Source organism: Mus caroli, chromosome 1 (genome assembly GCF_900094665.2).
Source record: "Mus caroli chromosome 1, CAROLI_EIJ_v1.1, whole genome shotgun sequence".
Classification (NCBI taxonomy): domain Eukaryota; kingdom Metazoa; phylum Chordata; class Mammalia; order Rodentia; family Muridae; genus Mus; species Mus caroli.
The window spans coordinates 148005813-148026139 of NC_034570.1; the positions used below are offsets into that span (position 1 = coordinate 148005813).

A 20327-nucleotide genomic window follows, 5' to 3' on the forward strand; every position below is an offset into this window, starting at 1 on the left:
ACTAAATATTCTCTTTTAGATCAAACATCATATTCCTATTTTAATTTTAAAATGTTCATTTTATAGTTACAGCAATCTGTATCTACAAATGCCTTCTTCAATTATGAATTTAGGGATCAAAAAGTAAAAACAGATCATCAGGAATATAAAAGGAAAAAACTTTTCTCTGGTTTATGGTAACAGTATCATTATTAACATATTATATACCAATGAGTTGAAAACAAATATATTTCTACATCTAATTTCTAGCCATACATATAGAAGACAAAAATAGAAAACACAAACTAAACTTGGTTAAGAGATTACTTACTATCTCTTAAGAGTATAAAATTCTGTAACTAAAATAAGACCTTATCTTTCGTAAGCATTTCAAAATTAAGCCAACCTCTCCTTTAATTCTTAAATAATTAACATAAGATCCAAAAGCATTTTAATTCTATTCTAAATAATTATTTATGATTCTATGCTAAAGGGCAGAAAAACAATCATACAGATTTAGTTGCTCTGTTGAAATCACTCTGTAAAAGATAAATCTTTATTCTCTTGGATTGTTTCCGCATATAAATAATTCATATTTTGAACTTTAGTTAAAGCTAGAAGGATGTTGGAGAAGTCTTCTGGTCTAATTCATACTTAACTGATTTTGTGATAATTCTGTGTCATTAGCAAGTTTAGGAGGCAAGGTGAAATTGCTCCCTAAATTGTCTGACCTGGCAAATTTAAAAGTAAGCATTCATAGTGCTCTTCCCCTTCCCCACCCTACCTTTATTCGGAACAGTAGAGCTGAGAGAAGAAACTATTTTTATGACCTACTGAGACTTTCTACTCTTCCTATATAGTAGAAAAGTCCCTGTATCCCAAGATTCTGATACAAGTTTCATAGTTAGATAGGTCTGGAATACTAGCAAGTTAAGTAATACCATGTGTTATAACAACAAAACAGAGAGCACAAAACAGCAGCTTATTTATATTACAGTCCCACGATGTAATTAATGTCTGATGGAATATTCAGACTCCTACTCCTCCACTGGATCGTCACCATCAAGTGTACAGGAGAAAAGAAATGGAAGAATCACCTATGGAATTTTGTAGTGGCAGACACTATTTCCAACTATGTTCTCTTAGAACTCAAGATACATGGCTACAGCTTTGAGCCAAAGAGGCTAAGTAATGCAGCAAAGCCAGAGTAAACAGAGACAAACTGGCTTGAGAATGAGTAGAAAATGAGAATGAGAATGACAGTGTTTAACTACAGGGGTCACTAAAATATACCAATTTACTGATTAAAGAAAGTTACTGTTTGAATATAAGTTTAAAGGTTCTAAGTAGCAACAACAGTAACAAATCAAAAAGGAGATGGGTAGTAAACCAAAAGTTTTTATTTATTTATATACTTGTTTGTTTATTTATGATGTTGGGTACTGAAGCCAAGGCCTTTCATATGCCAAATAAGTGCTCTATATTTGAGCTCCAGTCTCCCATGCTGATGTTTGACTTTAACTGTCAGATAGTGAGCTCACACATTGAAGAATAAGTTCCACTGCTAAAATGAAGTTTGAAAATATCTGGACTAGAGATAGTACAAAGATGTGTTTACAGAAAAGGTTAGACATCCATAAATTCAAAACGCAGGTGAACAGTACACTACATAGATGGAAGTGAGCTAACCTCACCAAGTTATAAGCATAGGAAGCCTTTATTGGGTATAAACCAATAGCATACTGTGCAATATTATCTGTTCAAAAGTGTTTGATTTTATCTTTGGCTTAGCTTTCAAGTATTTTCTATGACCTACCTAAGTGATTTTTCCAAAACTGGAAATTCAAATTAAATCAAAGTTACACTGTGTAGCTGCAATAACTAGTATTACCAAAACAAAACAAAGCACCTTTCACTTTGTCTTTACTTTTCTTGTTTGGCTCCCTAACTTTGGCTGAAAATATATTCTTTTCAGGGTTCAGTATTGTATTCTTTCTCTGAGATATAAATCATACATATAATAAATAAAGTCAACCTATCTAAAACATATAGTTCAATAAGTCCTTCTATGTATGTGTTTAATCGTTATCCAATATAGGGTTTTTTTATTTTGTACACTAGAAGGCTCTTCTATACTTTCTTCAGACTACTGAAAGTGCTCACGTTCAGCAACCCAAATCCAAGTGACTGTGCCCACATTCCCCCAAATTGAGAGGTTACTGCTATTTTCATTTCTGTTTTAAAGTTGATATAGGAAAAATTGCACAGTACTCTCTTTCTTGCTTATTTGGGCATCATTATGACTAAGATTAAGCTGTCATATGTTCCAATATCAAAGTGCCTATGCCTAGCTGGGAATAGAGTTAAACAATAACCTTGGAGATAGTACTTTCAAAGCCAGCAAAGTATACACAACTTTTCTTATGCAACCATCACAGTGTACATTATCTATGTCTAAATAAATGCTTTATTATCTTACATATCAACAGAGATTCAAATATCTTCAATACTATAATACTTAACCTCACATCAAACAGACATACTACAGTCCAATTGATTCAAGACAGCAGAAGTACATGAGAGAACCTCAAGTAGCTGGTTATAGGCCAAAAAGGCAATCTTGGAACCAAAGTAATCCTAGCAGAAGGTAAAGCCCTCACAAACTGTACAGTCTGAAAGGAGGTAGAAAATTCCTGGAAATACAGGCATGCCCCATTCTACCTCTTTACAGTATACTGAAATGCCTAAATATGAAAGCCTTTAAGCAAGTGGTGCTGGCTGTAAACACCTCAAAATAAAAGCCCCATATTTTTATATTTGTGTTTTAAAAAATATTGATCTGTAAACAACATAGGATTAGAGATACTAACTTGATTAACTAGTCAAAATTTCATATGTATCTTTTCACTCCCCAAAACTTTTAACTACTGCTAACCTGCTGGTGACCAGAATCCTAGTCAATAACAGAGTTGTTAAGTAGAAATGCTGTATGTCTCAGCTTAATTTCTTGGACTATTAACAACCATTGCTAATATTCATCTCTTCGTCTCACGGCTTTGGATTACTTGTATATTGTTGCTTCTTTTCCATCCCGTAATACCAGTTCCTATGTATGTTAGTTGTCATGAACAATTTACAGGGTTTAGATAAAGCTTACAGATAAGGACTGTATTAATTTCTTGTTATGACAAAATACCTGGGCAAATCACCTCAAGAGAAGAAAACTTTGTTCATGTTTCAAACCATGATCATTTGGCTCTAGAAAAAAACAATGGAGCAGAGCTGCTCACCTTAGAGGAGCCAGAAGCAGTGGGTCAGGTTTCCTGGGAACACTAAGTGACCTTTGTACAATGAGGCCCCACGTCTTCGTGGCCTATTACCAATGATTCATTAATGGAACAATCTACTGATGGCATGAGAGTCCTCAGGACCCCATTTTCTTTTTTAAACTGTTTCTTTTATTTTTTACGATTATAATAAAATTACATCATCTTCCCTTTCCCTCCAATCCTTCCCATATACTATCCTTGTTTGCTTTCAAGTTCAAGGCCATTTTTCATTCATTGTTGTTATATACTGTGTGTGTGTGTGTGTGTGTGTGTGTATCTAATATATTTGTAATATATTCTTAAATACATAACTACAACCTGCTCAGTCTGTACAATGTTACTTTACATAAGCTTCCAGGGATATCCATTTGATATTAGAAAACCAATTGGGGTAGAAAACCAATTCTTTCCTGGGGTAGACTACATTTAAAAATCAGAAAGAGCACAAATAAATGACTTAATAACACAAACTCAAACATTTGGAACACATATCTGATTTAAGATTCACTCTATGACACAGAACCTATATCCAGTGCTGTTTGGGTGACCAAGAACCTAAGACTAGATAGATAGCACAGTAAAGTAAAACCAAATACTATTGTTCTATAAAAGGAACACAGCAATAAAATGACTCCTAATGGCATTTTCCAATATTCATAGACCAGGGCCTTGCTCTGCCATCATCAGAGCAGCTTCTTCCTTCAGCTGATGATATCAGATACAGAGAGCCACAGCCAGACAATGTGCGGAGTAAGACTCTGGACCAACGGGCTCCATCGAACCCTTCCCCTTAGGACTCAAGGAACCCTGTTAAAGAGGAGGGGAAAGTATAAAAGCCAAAGGGGACAGAGAACTCAAAGAAAACAAAGCCTCCTAAACACAGCAGGACTAAAACATGTATGATCTCACAGAGACTGTAGCATGCACAGGGCTGCATGGCTCTGTACCAGATAGTCTTACAGTTGAAAGGAGAATGAACACGTGCCCCATCCCTAACCCAGAAGCTATCTCTAATTGATAACCACTTGTTAATAAAAAGTTAATTTTCTCGAAGAGAGTTCACTGGAGAAACAAACTACTCTTAAGACTAGGCCACCTGACCAGCAGTAAATGGCCAGCAGCAAAATAACTCAACAGCATCTTTAGGGGGTTCCTTGTCTCATTATAACATATCAAGGTTTCTGGGTTTTTTTACTTTTATTTACTTACTTATCATTTCTTTATGTATCATTATTAGTTTATTACCATACAGGTTTGGCATATATGTGATGGCTTTCAGTTTTGTATTTTCATGGTATTCCTGAGTATGGAAACCACATCTTTCCCTTGGACTCCTGTTTGTTTATTTGTTGTCTTATTCCAATGTATTTGTTTTATTTTACTATATTTTATTACAATCCCTTATAAACCTGCTTGTTTTCTAAAGAGAGACAGAAAGGGGGTGGCTCTGTATGAAAAGGGGGGTGGGGAGGATCTGGGACGAGTAGAGAGAATATAGATCATAATCAAAATATAGTATAAATTTTACAGAAAAAAATCTATTTTCAATAAAATAAAAAATAAATTTGAAAAAGCAAGAACTCAAACCCAAACCCAGCTGACATATCAGAGCAGGGACAGTTCAACAATAAACCACATAAATGGACCTAAAGATAAAAATTACATTATTATTTCAATAGATTGGAAAAAAAAACTTTAACAAAATTTAACATGTCTTCATGATAAAAGTCCTAGAAAATGAGGACTAGAAAAAACACACCTCAATATAATAAAGGCTACAGATGAGAAACCCACAGCCAACATCATTCTAAATGAAGAAAAACTTGAAACATCCACACCAAAGTGAGGAATGAGACAGGGATATCCATTATCCCCACTCTGTGAACTGGGGCAGTTGGAAGATTTTTTATTACTATTTCAATCTTCTCACTTGTTATAAGTTTGTTTAGGTTGTTACCTTGTTGGCATATTTTGGAAATTTGTCTAAATCTAGAAATTTATTTTTTAAAGGTTTTCCTCCTTAATGTTATATTGCCTTTGAAAGTATTTCCTTATAACATTCTGAACTTCTTTAGTGTTATGTTTCCTTGTGTTTACTTATGAGTCCAATAATTTGCGTCCTCTCATTCTTTCGGTTAGTCAGGCTAGCCAAAATACTGTTCTTGAAGCAGTGGTTGAACAATCCGGCAAGAGAAGGAAATTAAAGGAATACAAATAGGAAAAGAAGTTTTTTAACTAACCCTATTTGCAGATGGCATGATAGCATACATCAGAGATCCAAAAACTCTACCAAAAGACTTCTAGAAATGATAAAGTCTGTAGTGGGACAGAATAAAGAATCAAATGTCCATTAACGTTCAAAAGTCCATCAGCTATTAGTAAATTCTTTAAAATATCCAAGACTTGGAGAAGACCTTAATATTCAAGCTACAATAAAAGCCATACAGAGTACTCTGAAATACTGGCTATCTGTTCAATTACTTATTCTTTTCATTGCTCACTACATTATGAGTTTGGTAAGTTCTTTGTAATTAAAAAAATATTTGTCAAACTTACTGTATTACTATATTGTAATATAGTAAATTGGTTAAATTTTCATTCTACCTCTTTCCGTTAACTTCTATAATCTCTCAGAATCACTTTAACTTCACTTTATCATTATTTCCCAAAGCATAGACAATCTCTACATGAAATAGAATCCTGGAAGTCAAGATGAAAGGTCCTTAGAAGCCTTATACAATACCTCCTCATTTGATTTATAGCTCAAAATGAAGTATAGAATTTAAAAACATCAGGTCAAACATTTGTTCAATGAGCTAAACAAACATGCTGAAGTGATTCATTATTTTCTTGGAGTGGGACTCATTGAGGATGAATAATAATGCTCTTAATATTCACCCATTACTTTGGGTTCCCTTGGGGAAACACATATGCATACTGAGGATAACTAGGAGCCAGAGTATAGCAACAGAGAATGAGGGGCTGGGAAAACAGACAGATGAAGCTCTAAAGAAAAAAACAAAACAATTTCCCCAGGTCTAATAGTTATGAAAGGGTTTCAAATTGAAGATGGAGTTTAAAGATGGAAATAACGATTCCAAGCTGAGAATACTACAGGAAAAGATAAAGGCATAAAGCATCATGATATATCTCACAGACTAATAATCTAGATGCAGTATATGAATAGTTATAATGGTATACAACAACACTGAGGTAGACCAACAGAATAGTGAATGAGTCTTCCTAAAGACTTTCAAAAACATTTAATAAAATGGAAAGTAAAAAAGTTTATGCAGACTAAAAATGTGATCATGTTGGTGTTTTTAAAGAAAACTCTTTCTGCTAATAGTCAGGAAATTAGACTAGCAAGAGATAAGGATCAATAGAGGGAAACCATCTAGGATATTACCAAAGGTGAAATGGTAAGAACCTACCTACACTAGGAGAATGCCAGGGATTCCACTGCTGCCTCCAAGACACAGAAAAGACAAGAAAAACTAACCAGATGATCAACTGCTTTGCTGAGACAATCTAGCTGGACATAGTGGCGCACGCCTTTAATCCTAGCACTTTTGAGGCAGAGGCAGGCAGATCTCTGAGTTTAAGACCAGCCTGGTCTACAGAGTGAGTTCCAGGACAGCCAGGACTACACAGAAAAACCCTATCTTGAAGATAGAGAGGGATAGAGAGATAGAGATACACAGACACACAGAGACAGAGACAGAGACAGAGACAGAGACAGAGACAGAGACAGAGACAGAAATGATACTGGCATCAAAGGCCTGTCTCTGCTGGGGAATTTTACTATGCAGAAGAGGTCCCAGAAACTGAATCGTGCCTTTGACAGGCATTAAAGGCTAGAGTGATAAAAGTCAGAAACTAAAACCTGGTGGAGATGAAAACCCCAGTCAATTTATCGTTTTCCTTTTAGTCAATCTTGAACTTGGACCCCAATAGTTATACCGTAAGTACACAAGTAAATGAAAGATAAGAAGCTTACTTTTACATCTTCTAGGAAATTTCTAGGTAATTTGTCAAGTTATCCTGTACTACTATACTAGCGTCCCTGTGATCTGGCTGAAGCAAGCAAAATCTTATTAAGAGAAATGTATTATCCTAAGGCAAAAGAGTTAGTTCTAGAACTAAAAGATCAAATTTAACTTTTAATATTTATTTTAATTAATTTTACACACAAAGATAAACATGTAACTTCCAAGAATCATGGTGTAATGTGGGGGTCAGAGAACAACTAGTCCTCTGGTTTGGTAGCAATGGCCCTCTCCATTGGGCTTTCTTCAAACCATAGATGTGTCCAACCTGTGGTGCATTAATTGCACACATTTCAGGATTATCTGTAAATGTTGTTCACTATATTTGTAGATGATAAAAACATACTGCGATGCCAAATTATTGGACTCTATTGATTTAAACCTTCAGGCCAAATATGTTTCAGAACTCACAAGATTTCAGAACAAGAATCTGATATATAGTTACAACATAACAGCAATATGGTAGGGCAACACCTATTATCAATTTAAACAAAATATAACAATTTTCATACTAAATGAAACAATTATATTGTTTTATGTGTCACTTCATAGCAGGCTGGTCCAACAAATGAACCATGAAAAACCTTGTTGCCTTGTTGTTTGAACATGATTAATTTTGAAACTGCAAATAAAAGATTATAATTCTGTATAATGTTCAGAACACAAAGATAATTAAATGCATGAGGAGACAAGATATCATGAGCACTACAAGTAAAATCAACAAACTATAAAAATATAAAATGTTGGCAGAGACATCACATAGCTCACTCATAAAGTTAAGTTTATATAATTATTTAATTACAGCATATAAGGCAATAAAATTTAAATAAAAATTATCAGAAAACTACAAATTAAGAACATTGATATTATGCAAATTATTTTATGTAAGCATAATACTAAATTTATATGTAGCAAATTAAAAGGTATAATAACAGGTTTTATGATGAAATACAAGCCTAAAGTGATCTAAAGGTTGGGCGTAAAGATGTCAGTAGTATTGTATTGCTAACAAGATAAGTAATGCTGATAATAAAAGGAACCTGATTCATGACTGCTTCTGATCTTCAATTAAATAAAACATTTAGGAAAGGAAGTCACTTTAAAAGTTCTCTAAGGCCGGGCGGTGGTGGTGCATGCTTTTAATCCTAGTACACGGGAGGCAGAGGCAGGCGGATTTCTGAGTTCAAGGCCAGCCTGGTCTACAAAGTGAGTTCCAGGACAGCCAGGGCTATACAGAGAAACCCTGTCTCNAAATAAATAAATAAAATTTTAAAAATTGCCAGGCAGTGGTGGCACACACCTTTAATCCCAGCACTTGGGAGGCAGAGGCAGGAGTATTTCTGAGTTCGAGGCCAGCCTGGTCTACAGAGTGAGTTCCAGGACTGCCAGGGCTATACAGAGAAACCCTGTCTTGGGAAAAGAAAAAAAAAGTTCTCTAAGATCTGATATGATCAGCTGTTTCACATAAACATCTACTTTTTCATAAGCAGACTAGTTTTTCATTGGTATATTAATGACAAAAAGATCCTATGTGTAACTGGTTTTTCATTAATTGCTTAATTAATATTAGCATTATAGTATACCAGACAATAAATAAATGTATCAGACAATATTTTCAACAAATAATCTTAGTATTGTCCCTTTTTGTGATGTATATATGACAGGTCTAGGTTGTGTGTAGACAATTCATATTACCTTATGAAACATCGTTATATATCTTTTTTTCTTGAAAAAGTACATGCAAAATTAAAATAGCAAATGCTTAATTGTAACTTTAAAAACATTTTATTGATTTGTTGAAAAACTCATGAAATAATTTTATAAATTACTTTCATTCTTCCTGTATATACCATAGATAGGATCGATTTATTCAAGACTAAAAACAAGTTACTCAAAATTCAAAATTCAGCTTTTTAATTTATACAATTTTTTTCAATAATTAGCTTAAAGACCATCTCTATTTTCAATACTTTAATTCTATCATGGGTATAAACAAATATTTTGTTTTAGGAAACATTAAATCCTCCAGTTTAAAATCCTGCAGAATGAATCACCACCTATGGAGTGCATGGTCTACTGTGTGTCCTTAATGAACCAAGTCCAATCATCACGAGAAACACAGAAGGAATAGCATTACAAGTCTCAGTGTAGTGTCCTGGCTCACTTTCATAAGGCTCCTCCTGGTGGATTGGGCTAAAATTCTACCTCCAAGTAACTGCAAAAGATTATTTACTAGAGCATGTTTATGCACCACTTTGCAGTTTGATTTTTAATTTCACTCTGCTACAGTTACTTTTTAACATGTTTTAATGAGTCTGAATGCCTCCAAATACTCCATCCAGACTTGTTTGGCAATACATTTTAATAAACGAAAAGCACCATAAAGAAAATGAGAGATTATTATTCCCTTTTGTCTTAAATTAAATGCCTATGGCTCAGTGGTATTAGCTCGCACCGTTTAATCTAAACTCGGGAGACAGAGGCAAGCGAATCTCTGACTTCAAGGACAGCCTGGTCTAGATAGTGAGTTACAGAACAGCCAGAGCTACACAGGGGAACTCTGTCATGAAAAACAAAAAAACAATAAAATTTACATGCCTATAATAGTCTATATACTCTTTATTCATTTATCTGTTTTGATATGGCTATACTTATCTCAGATTTTATGAAATCCAATTTTTGAGACAGGATTTCTCCCTGAACATGGACCTTACAAATTGGCTAGATGGGCTGGAAAAGCAGTTGTAGGGACACATCAGTCTCTGCCTTGTACTTCCAACACCCTTTGCCTGTAGGGTTTACAGGCAAAGCCACCACACCTGGTTTTTATGTGGGTGCTAGGAATCTAAACTCTGATTTTCATGCATACACTTTACTGACCAGATCCCACTGCAGGGCTTATCCTATAATCATATTGATAAAGAATTACGTTATTGGCAAATGGAGTTAAATAAGTCAGACCAGAAGATTATTGTTATATGCTTGTGAAGAAAAATCAATACATGTAAAGTACCAAATAAACTTATTTCTCACAGCAGAATAACCTGAAATTACTGGAATGTATTCCCTCATATGTAATCCTGATTTAAATATAGTGTTCCATTGTTTCCCATAAGTTTTATAAAAATTTAAGCCTACTCAGGTCCTTCCCTCCTATAAAAATAATTTTCCTAATTCCCTGGTTCTGACTCAGTCTGACTGTAACTATCAGCTTTCTGCCAGGGATCAGCTTCTCTGTGGGAACTCAAGCTGTGCACATACCTAAGCAGTGATGCAAGATCTGAACCTTCCCAGAAGCAGTGTCAACCACTGACAGAGGCCTCCAGACTTCAGTACTCTTTTCCTCTCTAACCCAGCTCTAGAAGATGGGAAGCAAAGGGAACAGTTGCACAACCTCACAAGGCAAGTTCATAAGATTATACAGTAATTTCCTAATCAGATACATGTAAAAGTAGACAATTAGAGGTCTCAAGATGCCTTGTTCATTTTTATTGATCCTGACCAGATTGGGAAGCTAAGGTGGTAGAATATATACAATAATAGCATTATTATTTACAAAAGAATAGTAAGGCTACTACGTATTGATAAAGAGAACGGCTACTAGAATACAGACAAAAATATAAAACTTCAGAAACATTCTATAATTAAAAAATTTGGGTTTTTAAATAATGTATATACTTTTTAATTTTCACCTTTATTCATGATTCTGTACTCTCTCCCTAATGAATTTTATTTGTACTTTAAGATGAAATATTTCTAACTTATAAGATCATAATCTCCTCACCAAGAAGCCTTATGTTCTTCAAAGTCTTAACAGTACACAGTACACTGTCACTAAATACGCACCAAAGTCAACTTTAACTGTATCACAAGATACTAAATCTTTACAGTTGGAAGTTCAGAAAGAAGGAAAAATTGATACTGACAAAATGCAGAATACCTTAAAACCCTTAGGACATTTGTTTTCAACTTCTTCTACATCCCTACTTCTTAGTCTCTCATTGGTAAAATTTATTTGAGCTAGTAATGCTACCAAATTTAAATGTCTTGTACCAAGATGTCTTCTAACTCAATCATTGATTTACACAATTATGAAATATGTGTATCTACTTGGTTTTCCATCTGGTGTTTTTACATAAGCTGATTCACACAGATATAATTTTGAGACTGACAAGTACCTTCTTTCTATAAAAATAAAGTTTTCCTTTATTCAGTGTGATATTAAACCCCAATCTTTTCCTGAAATTTATTCATTCATTTCTTAGTTCATTCAAATAAACATATTTTACTTATTAGCTGCTATGTATCATATACTTTCCTAGGTTCTTACCTTTTTAAAACTAATGTTTCGTTAAATGAAATAAACTGATAAAATAATTAATACTAATAATTAATAGTAATAATTAAAATAATAAATACTAGCTCTAATATGTTAATACTGAAGACTCCTTTGGAATGCAGCAAGAGTATAGGGAATGGATTATCCAAGTCAGGATGAAGAGAAGGCAATATTTCAACTAAGGACAAATAAAAAGGAATTTGTACTTAGCAAACATTAACATGTAAATAATAGAAATTTAAGGTTTCAAGTCATTTCTTTTAAAATCAGTGCTGTTTGCCTTATTTATAAGAGCCAGAAGCAAGCCGGGCGTGGTGGCGCACGCCTTTAATCCCAGCACTCGGGAGGCAGAGGCAGGCGGATTTCTGAGTTCGAGGCCAGCCTGGTCTACAATGTGAGTTCCAGGACAGCCAGGGCTACACAGAGAAACCCTGTCTCGAAAAAACCAAAAAAAAAAAAAAAAAAAAAAGAGCCAGAAGCTGGAAAGAACCCAGATGTCCCTCAACAGAGGAATGGATACAGAAAATGTGGAACATTTACACAATGCAGTACTACGTAGCTATTAAAAACAATGAATGTATGAAATGCTTAGGCAAATGGATGGAACTAGAAAATATCATCCTGAGTGAGGTAACCCAATCACAAAAGAACACACATGATATGCACTCATTGATACGTGATATTAGCCCAGAAGCTCAGAATACCCAAGATACAATTCACAGACCACATGAAGCTCAAGAAGAAGGACAAACGAAGGGTTGATACTTCAGTCCTTCTTAGAAGGGGGAACAAAATACCCATGGAAGGCGTTACAGAGACAACGTATGGAACAGAGACTGAAGGAAAGGCTATCCAGAGACTGTTGCACCTGGGGATCCATCCCATATACAGTCATCAAACCAGACCCTATTGTGGATGCCAACAAGAGCTTGCTGACAGGAGCCTGATATAGCTGTCTCCTGAGGGGCTCTACTAGTGCCTGACAAATACAGAGGTGGATGCTCTCAGCCAACCATTGGACTGAGCACAGGATTCCCAATGGAGGAACTAGAGAAAGGACCCAAGGAGCTGAAGGGGTTTGCAGCCCCACAGGAAGAACAACAATATGAACCAACCAGTACCCCCAGAGCTCCCAGGGACTAAACCAAAGAATATATATGGAAGAATCCATGGCTCCAGCCACATATGTAGCAGAGGATGGCCTAGTCGTTCATCAATAGGAGGAGAGGCCCTGGGTCCTGTGAAGTCTCTATACCCCAGTGCAGGGGAATGCCAGGGCCAGGAAGCGGGAGTGGGTAGGTTGTTGGGGGGCAGGGGGAGACAGGGGGTTTTCAGAGGGGAAATGAGGAAAGGGGATAACATTTGAAATGTAAATTAACAAACTATCTAATTAAAAAAAAGAAATCAGTGCTTCTCAAAGTTTAGTTCATAGTCTGTGGGTGGGCCAAACATTGTTTCTTACCAAGCATATAAAGATGAGTGTAAGAAACATTGCTAACAATGTGACAGGATAATATTAGGCCTTGTTAGAGCTAAAAAGATGATCATAGCTTACTTATTATTTCATTTATCTAGTTATTCATTTTTGTTGAACTTTACAAAAGTATTGGATCATAACACATCAAAAATTTAAAAAGAACAGTTTGAGGAGGACTATTATTGAGTGAATTGAATTCCAATTTTGCACAGGTTGTTCCAGCTTTTAAACTGGTTTTTAGATCTAAACTACATTTTAAAAGGCTTTCCATGACTCAGAAATAACTTAAATAATTTAGGTGATGATCCATTTTAATTAAGTATCACATTATTTTACTATGCTACCAAAGGGTTTGGCCATTGTGAACAACTGGGTTTAGTTGTAAACAAACTGGGTTCACAATCTTTGGCACATATTATTAAAAGATAATTACAAAATAGTATTGTAAATTGAAACCAATACTATTCATATTTTTGTTGCATAATGCTTGTATTTCTTTGTTTAAAAAAAAAACAAGTGCAAAAACAAACAAACAAACAAAAAACGGACAGGCGTGTAATGTCCAAGTTTGTTTTCCTAATATGTACTGTTTTAGTTAGGGTTACTAGTGCTGTAACAAAAACACCATGACCAAAAGGCAAGTTGGGAGGAAAGGCTTTAATTGGCTTAAACTTCCTTATCACTGTTCATCACCAAAGGAAGTCAGGGCAGGAATGCAAACAGGGCAGTAACCTGGAAGCAGGAGCTGATGCAGAGGCCAGGAGGGATGCTGCTTACTGGCATAGCTTACTCAGCCTGCTTTCTTATAAACCCTAAGAACACCAGCTGAGGGCTGCCCCACTCACAACGGGCTGGGCTCTCCCCTATCAATAACTACTTAGGAAAATGTCCTACAGCTAGATATTATGGAAGCATTTTCTTAAGAGAAATTATCTCCTCTCAGATGACTCTACCTTTTGTCAAGCAGACATAAAACTAGACAGCACATATACTATCAGTTGAAGTGTGTGTGTGTGTGTGTGTGTGTGTGTATGAGAGAGAGAGAGAGAGAGAGAGAGAGAGAGAGAGAATAGGAAACAAGTAAGCATCTCTTATCTAAATATTTAAAACTAAATGCAAGGCTACTGCAGTAATGATATGAATATGCTTTGGGTCAAAAGTGATTGAGATTTTTGTTTTTGTTTTTCAGATTTTGGAATATATTTGTAGTCTTTACTATTTCAACATTCTTAATCTGAACATCTAATATCCAAAATGCTAAAATACAAAATTCTGAAAAAGATTCTAGAGCATTCTGTGCTTCAGACATATAGATTAGGGATATTCAATAAAAATCTTATGTTTAAAGAAAAAAGAATATTGCCATAAAGCTGGCAGGATCTGATCTATAGTCACTGATTCACTCCAGCAACATAGGTAAAAGATTGTCTAAAAAGACTCATAAAGCATAAGTGACCCACTTTCAAACCTGTTAACTAACCTCTTTTTCCCCCTTGAAACTACTAACTGCTCAGATTTTAAGTCTGAATTTTTGAGATCAATATTTTTGACAATCTACTCTAAGATCAACTACTATTTTCATTGTTGAGTAGGAAAAAGTACTTGGAATGGTATGAAAATCTGCAGTTAACGTTTACAAGAGGAACCAGGTCAGTTACTGATTAAATTTCTGGACTCCAAGGCATTGGTACATGTAACAACAAAGCCAGTACCACCATGAGAAGAAGAAAGTGTACAATGTATGTACAGACTAGATCATGTAAATGGGCTAAATTTATTTCTCTTCAACTTATCTTAAAGACTAGAAAATGATTTTGGATATACTTATATATGTAAAAATTCTTTATACTGTTAAAAGCAATTGGCATGTAATAGTGTATAAATTTAATGATGGCTGATAAAGAAATAATTTGTGTACTTTTAATCTATTATGGACAGATTTTATAATTTATGCTCAATAAGAACAAATGCCATAAAATTTGGCTAAAATTAATTCATAGCCCCATTCATACTGTTAGAAATAAAGCAGGAAAAAATAAACAAAGGATGAAAAAAATCAACAATTCACATCAACAAAACCAAAAGGTAAGCCTGATTATTAAACAAGCATAAAAACCGCAACCTGTATACCTCCTTTCAATTTCCTGACCCTCCCTCTGTCCTTCTCTCCTGGCTCCTCCCACACCTAATCCAGCACCTCTTCCCCCACCCCCGCTCCTCCCCCCCAGGTCTCTCCCACCCTCTACCTCCTATAATTATTTTGTTCCCCCTTCTATGAAGCACTGAAGCATCCACACTTTGGTCTTCCTTCTTCTTGGGCTTCATTTGGTCTGTAAGTTGTATCATGGGTATTCCAAACTTTCTTCCTAATATCCACTTATCAGTGAGTACATACCATGTGTGTTCTTTTGTGACTGGGTTGCCTCTCTCAGGATATTTTCTAGTTCTATCCGTTTGCCTATGAATTCATGAAGTCATGGATTTTAATAACTGAGTAGTACTCCATTGTGTAAATGTACCACATTTTCTGTATCCATTCCTCTGTTGAGGGACATCTGGCTTGTTTCCAACTTCTGGCTATTGTAAATAAGGCTGGTATGAGCATAGTGGAGCATTTGTCCTTGTTATATGTTGGGATGTCTTTTAGGTATATGCTCAGGAGTGAGTAGCAGTGGGGAATGGGGAGCTGGGGGTAGCCACTAGAAAGTCCTAGATGCCAGGAAATCAAGAGGCTCCCAGGACCCAACTGGGATGACATTAGAGAGAACCTGTAGAGACCATATCCAGAGGTTAGGCACTGCCCCTGGTTGACAGGGCCATCTACCTATCTCAAAAATAGTAACCCAGAAATTTTTCCTGTCTAAAAGGAAATGCAAGGACAAAGAGTGGAGCAGAGACTGAAGGAAAGGCCATCCAGACTGCCCCACCCACGGATCCATCCCATCTGCAGACACCAAACCCAGACACTATTGCTGATGTCAAGAAGCACTTGCTGACAGGAGCCTGGTATGGCTGTCCCGAGATGCTCTGCCAGAACCTGTCCAATACAGATGAGAATGCTCGAAGCCAGTCATTGAGCTGAGCATGGGGTCCCCAATGGAGGAGTTAGGGGAAGGACTGAAGGAGCTGAAGGGGTTTGCAGCCCCATAGGAAGATCAACAATACCAATCAAGCAGATCCCCCAGAGCTCCCAGGGCCTAAACCACCAACCAAAGTACACATGGAGGGGCCCAGGGTTCCAGCTGCATATGTAGCAGAGGACTGCCTTATCTGGCATCAATGAGAGGGGAAGCCCTTGGCCCTGTGGAGGCTTGATGCCTCTGAGCAGGGGAATGCTAGGACAGTGAGGCAGGAGTGGGTAGGTGGGCAGATGGGGGAGCACCCTCATAGCAGCAGGGGGAGGGGGATGGCTTAGGGGGGGTTGCTGAACGGATACCAGGAAGGGGGATAACATATAAAATATAAATAAATAGAATTACCAAAAAAAAAAGCACAAAATGTTAAATACCCAGACATTATAAATAAATGATGCAATCTCCAAGTTAAAAAATATTGCAAGCTGGTAAGTATACACAAACTATGTGTACACATGTACATGTGTGTTTAACTATAACTAGATAACAAATATTGATGTACTAAGTATTTAAAACAGTGGTTCTTAATGATGTTACTCTTCAATACAGTTCCTCATGTTGTGGAGATCCCAACATTAAAATTATTTTGATATTTCATAACTATAATTGTGGTACTGTTATGAATCATAATATAAATATCTGTTTTCCAGTGGTCTTATGCAACCCTATAAAAGGGTTGTTTGATTCCTCCCAGGCCCCAATGGGGTCACAACTCACAAGTTGAGAACTACTGATTCAAAGGCTTTGAGAAATGAAAAGGGGCTAAAGATAAACCAGACTTCACAATAAGCTAATCATGAAATAGGAATAGATAAATAAGAATAGGAATATTGTCTTTCAGAAGAAATGGGCAAGCAAAATCGAATTAAGAAATAAACACAGGAGAACTATTAAGAAAATACCAGAAGAGAACTCCCTTTGAAAAGTATAAAGTAGTCAGGCTGTGGTGGCGCACGCCTTTAATCCTAGCACTTGAGAGGCAGAGAGGTAGGGGGATCTCTTAGTTTGAGGCCAGCCAGGTCTTTGAGTTCCAGGACAGCCAAGCCTACATAGAGAAATCCTGTCTTGAAAACTAAAAGTGTAAAGCAAATAAAAGAAAAAACTTTAAACAGTTTCATATATAAAGATTAAAAATAATTTATTCAGGGTTGGAGAGGTGGCTTAGCTTTGGCTAGGAGCACTGGATCATCTTCCAATAGGCCAGGGTTGGATTCCCAGTACCCACTGGGTGCACAACCATCTGTAACTCCAGTTCCAGGGGATACAATGTCCTCTTCTTGCCTTTGCAGGCACTATGCACACACATGGTACACAGACAGACACACAGAGAGAGAGACAGAGACAGACAGAGAGAGGGGGGCAAAACAACTCAAACATAAAATGAATATAGTAAAATTTGTTTTTAAATTTAAGCATAAATATTTTGTTTCTAATTAGATCTTTCATTTTCTATTTATATGCTTTGTTGCAATAAGAAAATAACTATGGCTTAGTCTTTCCACTCTCAGTTTCCTCTTTTATGTTCCTAACAAGCATGTATATAGAGTGTGTTTCCTAACGTGTATATAAAGTGTCTTTACTTATTTTTTCCTAGGGCAAGACCACAGAATTTCCCCATTTTAATTTAGTTTCAGGGAAGATTTTCTATATTTTTATGAATGTTAAAATACAGAAAGGAAACTCTTTAACCTATTTCATGTTTAATCCTCTATTCAAGGATTTACTCTCTAAAAATCAAATATCTGCTTTTGAATCTAAGTCTTCTTTCAAAATAAAGTAACACTGATTTCTGCCTATTAATAGTTTACCCTATTTAGAAATGAAGGGTGATTTAAAAGAAAAACAGAAACAACCAACCTATAATAAATGAGATTGGGCAGATGTAGGATATAGTCATCTGTTAAGGAATGTAAGAGTCAAAATAAATATATTCTTAATTCCATAGCTAAACTCCTAATCTAGTTTAACATTTTCATGGCAGGTATTTCTATAAAATATAAAGTGGTATGTTAAGTCAGCACTTTGGCAAGCATATAACAGGATTTTTAAAAGTTGCTTTTCTACAAGGGCCTGCCCACCTAACTCCATTCTCATTTTAACACCATACTGCCCTCAAATGTAATGGCTTTTTCTTTTCTTACTTTTTTTTAAACAATTTTAAATAGATTTGCAACTGTTCTCTACAGTAGGAAATCCACACTTAGTTGCCTATTCAATAATATAGACGATGGAGAAGAAAATAGAAATATAGAAATTGTTAAGGGATTGTTTTCAATTAGTAAATGTAAAATCAGCTGAAACATCTACATAACTACTAGCTTATGCCTTATGAAAAAATAAAAACTAAAATCTCTTAGACCTCTCCAATAATCATCATCCTCATTATACACCCAAGAGAAGATAATGCTTGTGAATTGCAATGACTAAAAAGGAAATCTTTAAAAGTGAAGTCATCTGAGTGAATTCATGGGTAAGTCAACCAACCCCTAATCTAAAAGACATATAAAAGCGGACAATACATCAAAATAAGGCTTTCTACTAAGAACTATTATTTTACTGTAAATCTGGAGGACTCAAGAGATGGTTCCAGTTGCTCTTATGTATACATACTTAGCCTATGTATGTATGTATGCATGCATGTATGTACATATGTACATATATATGGAAGAGCAGTGGTTGGTCGACCAAAGGACACAAGTTTGATTCCCAGCACCCACAAAGCGACTCGCAATCACCTGTAACTCCAGTTCCAAGGAATGCAACATCCTCTTATAGACATTGTAGGCATCTGGAATGCACATGTTGCCCAAACATATGCTGGCAAAACAACCATACACATAAAATAAAAATATCTCTAAAATTTTTTACAGTCCATGGCTGAGGAGGTCATAGGCTCTAAGGAGATGGAGAAAAACCACATAGAACAATTGTATGCTTTGCTAAACGACAATGCTGTCAGGCTACCTTTTAAATATTTATGTTTATACCTATAGGCTTGATCTAACCTTTGGTCACATAAGCTTCTTTTCACAGAGAGCAGCAGTTTATGTAAAGACCGTGACAGGTCAACATGCTGAGAATGAGTGACACAAGTGACACTCAGCCCTTGTCTACATCAAGACCCATTACCACCAAGGCTCAGGGAGTATCATGGACGGAGGGGTAGAAAGACTCTAAGACAGAGAAGGGGGAGCAATGCTGGGAAACACTACATTCTGCACAGAGCATAAATAGCCACTACGCTCATAAACTAAGGGTTGGTAAGGTTCCCCACAAAAGACGGGCACAAGATCAAAGCAACAGAATTCCAAGATGGATGGAAGAAAGCTCACCCAGCATCTCCCTAGCTGAGGAGCTATTGGCAGCTGGTGGCTACTAGAAGAGAGAGAGGGATTTTTTGGAGGGGTGGGGGGAAATGGTCACCAGCAAGAGATGTCTATGTCCCAGTAGAACTCTTATCTTTAACATGTTCTCACATATTCTTAAAAGCAGTGGCCTGTCTACTTTTCCTCTGTACTTTTTCATCACTACTTTTCTAAATTAATGCATATCTCTCATCTAAATAGTTTCTATAAATAACTGATATTCTGATTCACCATCTGAAAAATAAGTATATCATTTACATTTTAAGTCATTACTAATCTTGTACAGCTATCAACCAATAAGCAAAACAGTATAGCCAAATCAAAGTACTAATTTCACTATCTTTCTAATTTAAACTTCCAAGTTTCCTGGGCAAAGATAAGGCCCATTATCATGTGCTATGTATAACACCAATAAATGGCAGCTGTCTTAGTCACTGTTCTATTGATATTAAAAAAAAATACTATGACAAAGGAAACTCTTATAAAAGAAAGCATTTAATTATGACTTGTTTACTTTGTCCATTATCACCATAGCAGAGAGCCTGATGGCAGGCAGGCTTTGTGCTGAGAAGTAGCTGAAAGCCACAACCTGATCCATGAGAGAGGAGGAAGGAAAGGGGAGAAAGAGAGGGAAAGAGAGGGGGCAGGAGAGGGA

At 36.0% G+C, this 20327-nt stretch overlaps 1 protein-coding gene across 8 annotated transcripts in view; it reads right to left on the reverse strand.

The window, feature by feature from the left end:
* Rasal2 (RAS protein activator like 2) overlaps positions 1-20327 on the reverse strand; it is a 269796-nt gene that overhangs the window by 200822 nt on the left and 48647 nt on the right. The window contains exon 1 of one of the 8 annotated variants that reach the window (XM_029477228.1): positions 10619-10707. The exons of the other annotated variants lie outside the window; for them this stretch is intronic. The gene's annotated coding sequence lies outside the window, so the exon portion shown is untranslated. Of the gene's footprint in view, positions 1-10618; positions 10708-20327 lie in introns of those variants that run through there. 8 annotated transcript variants of the gene reach the window in all.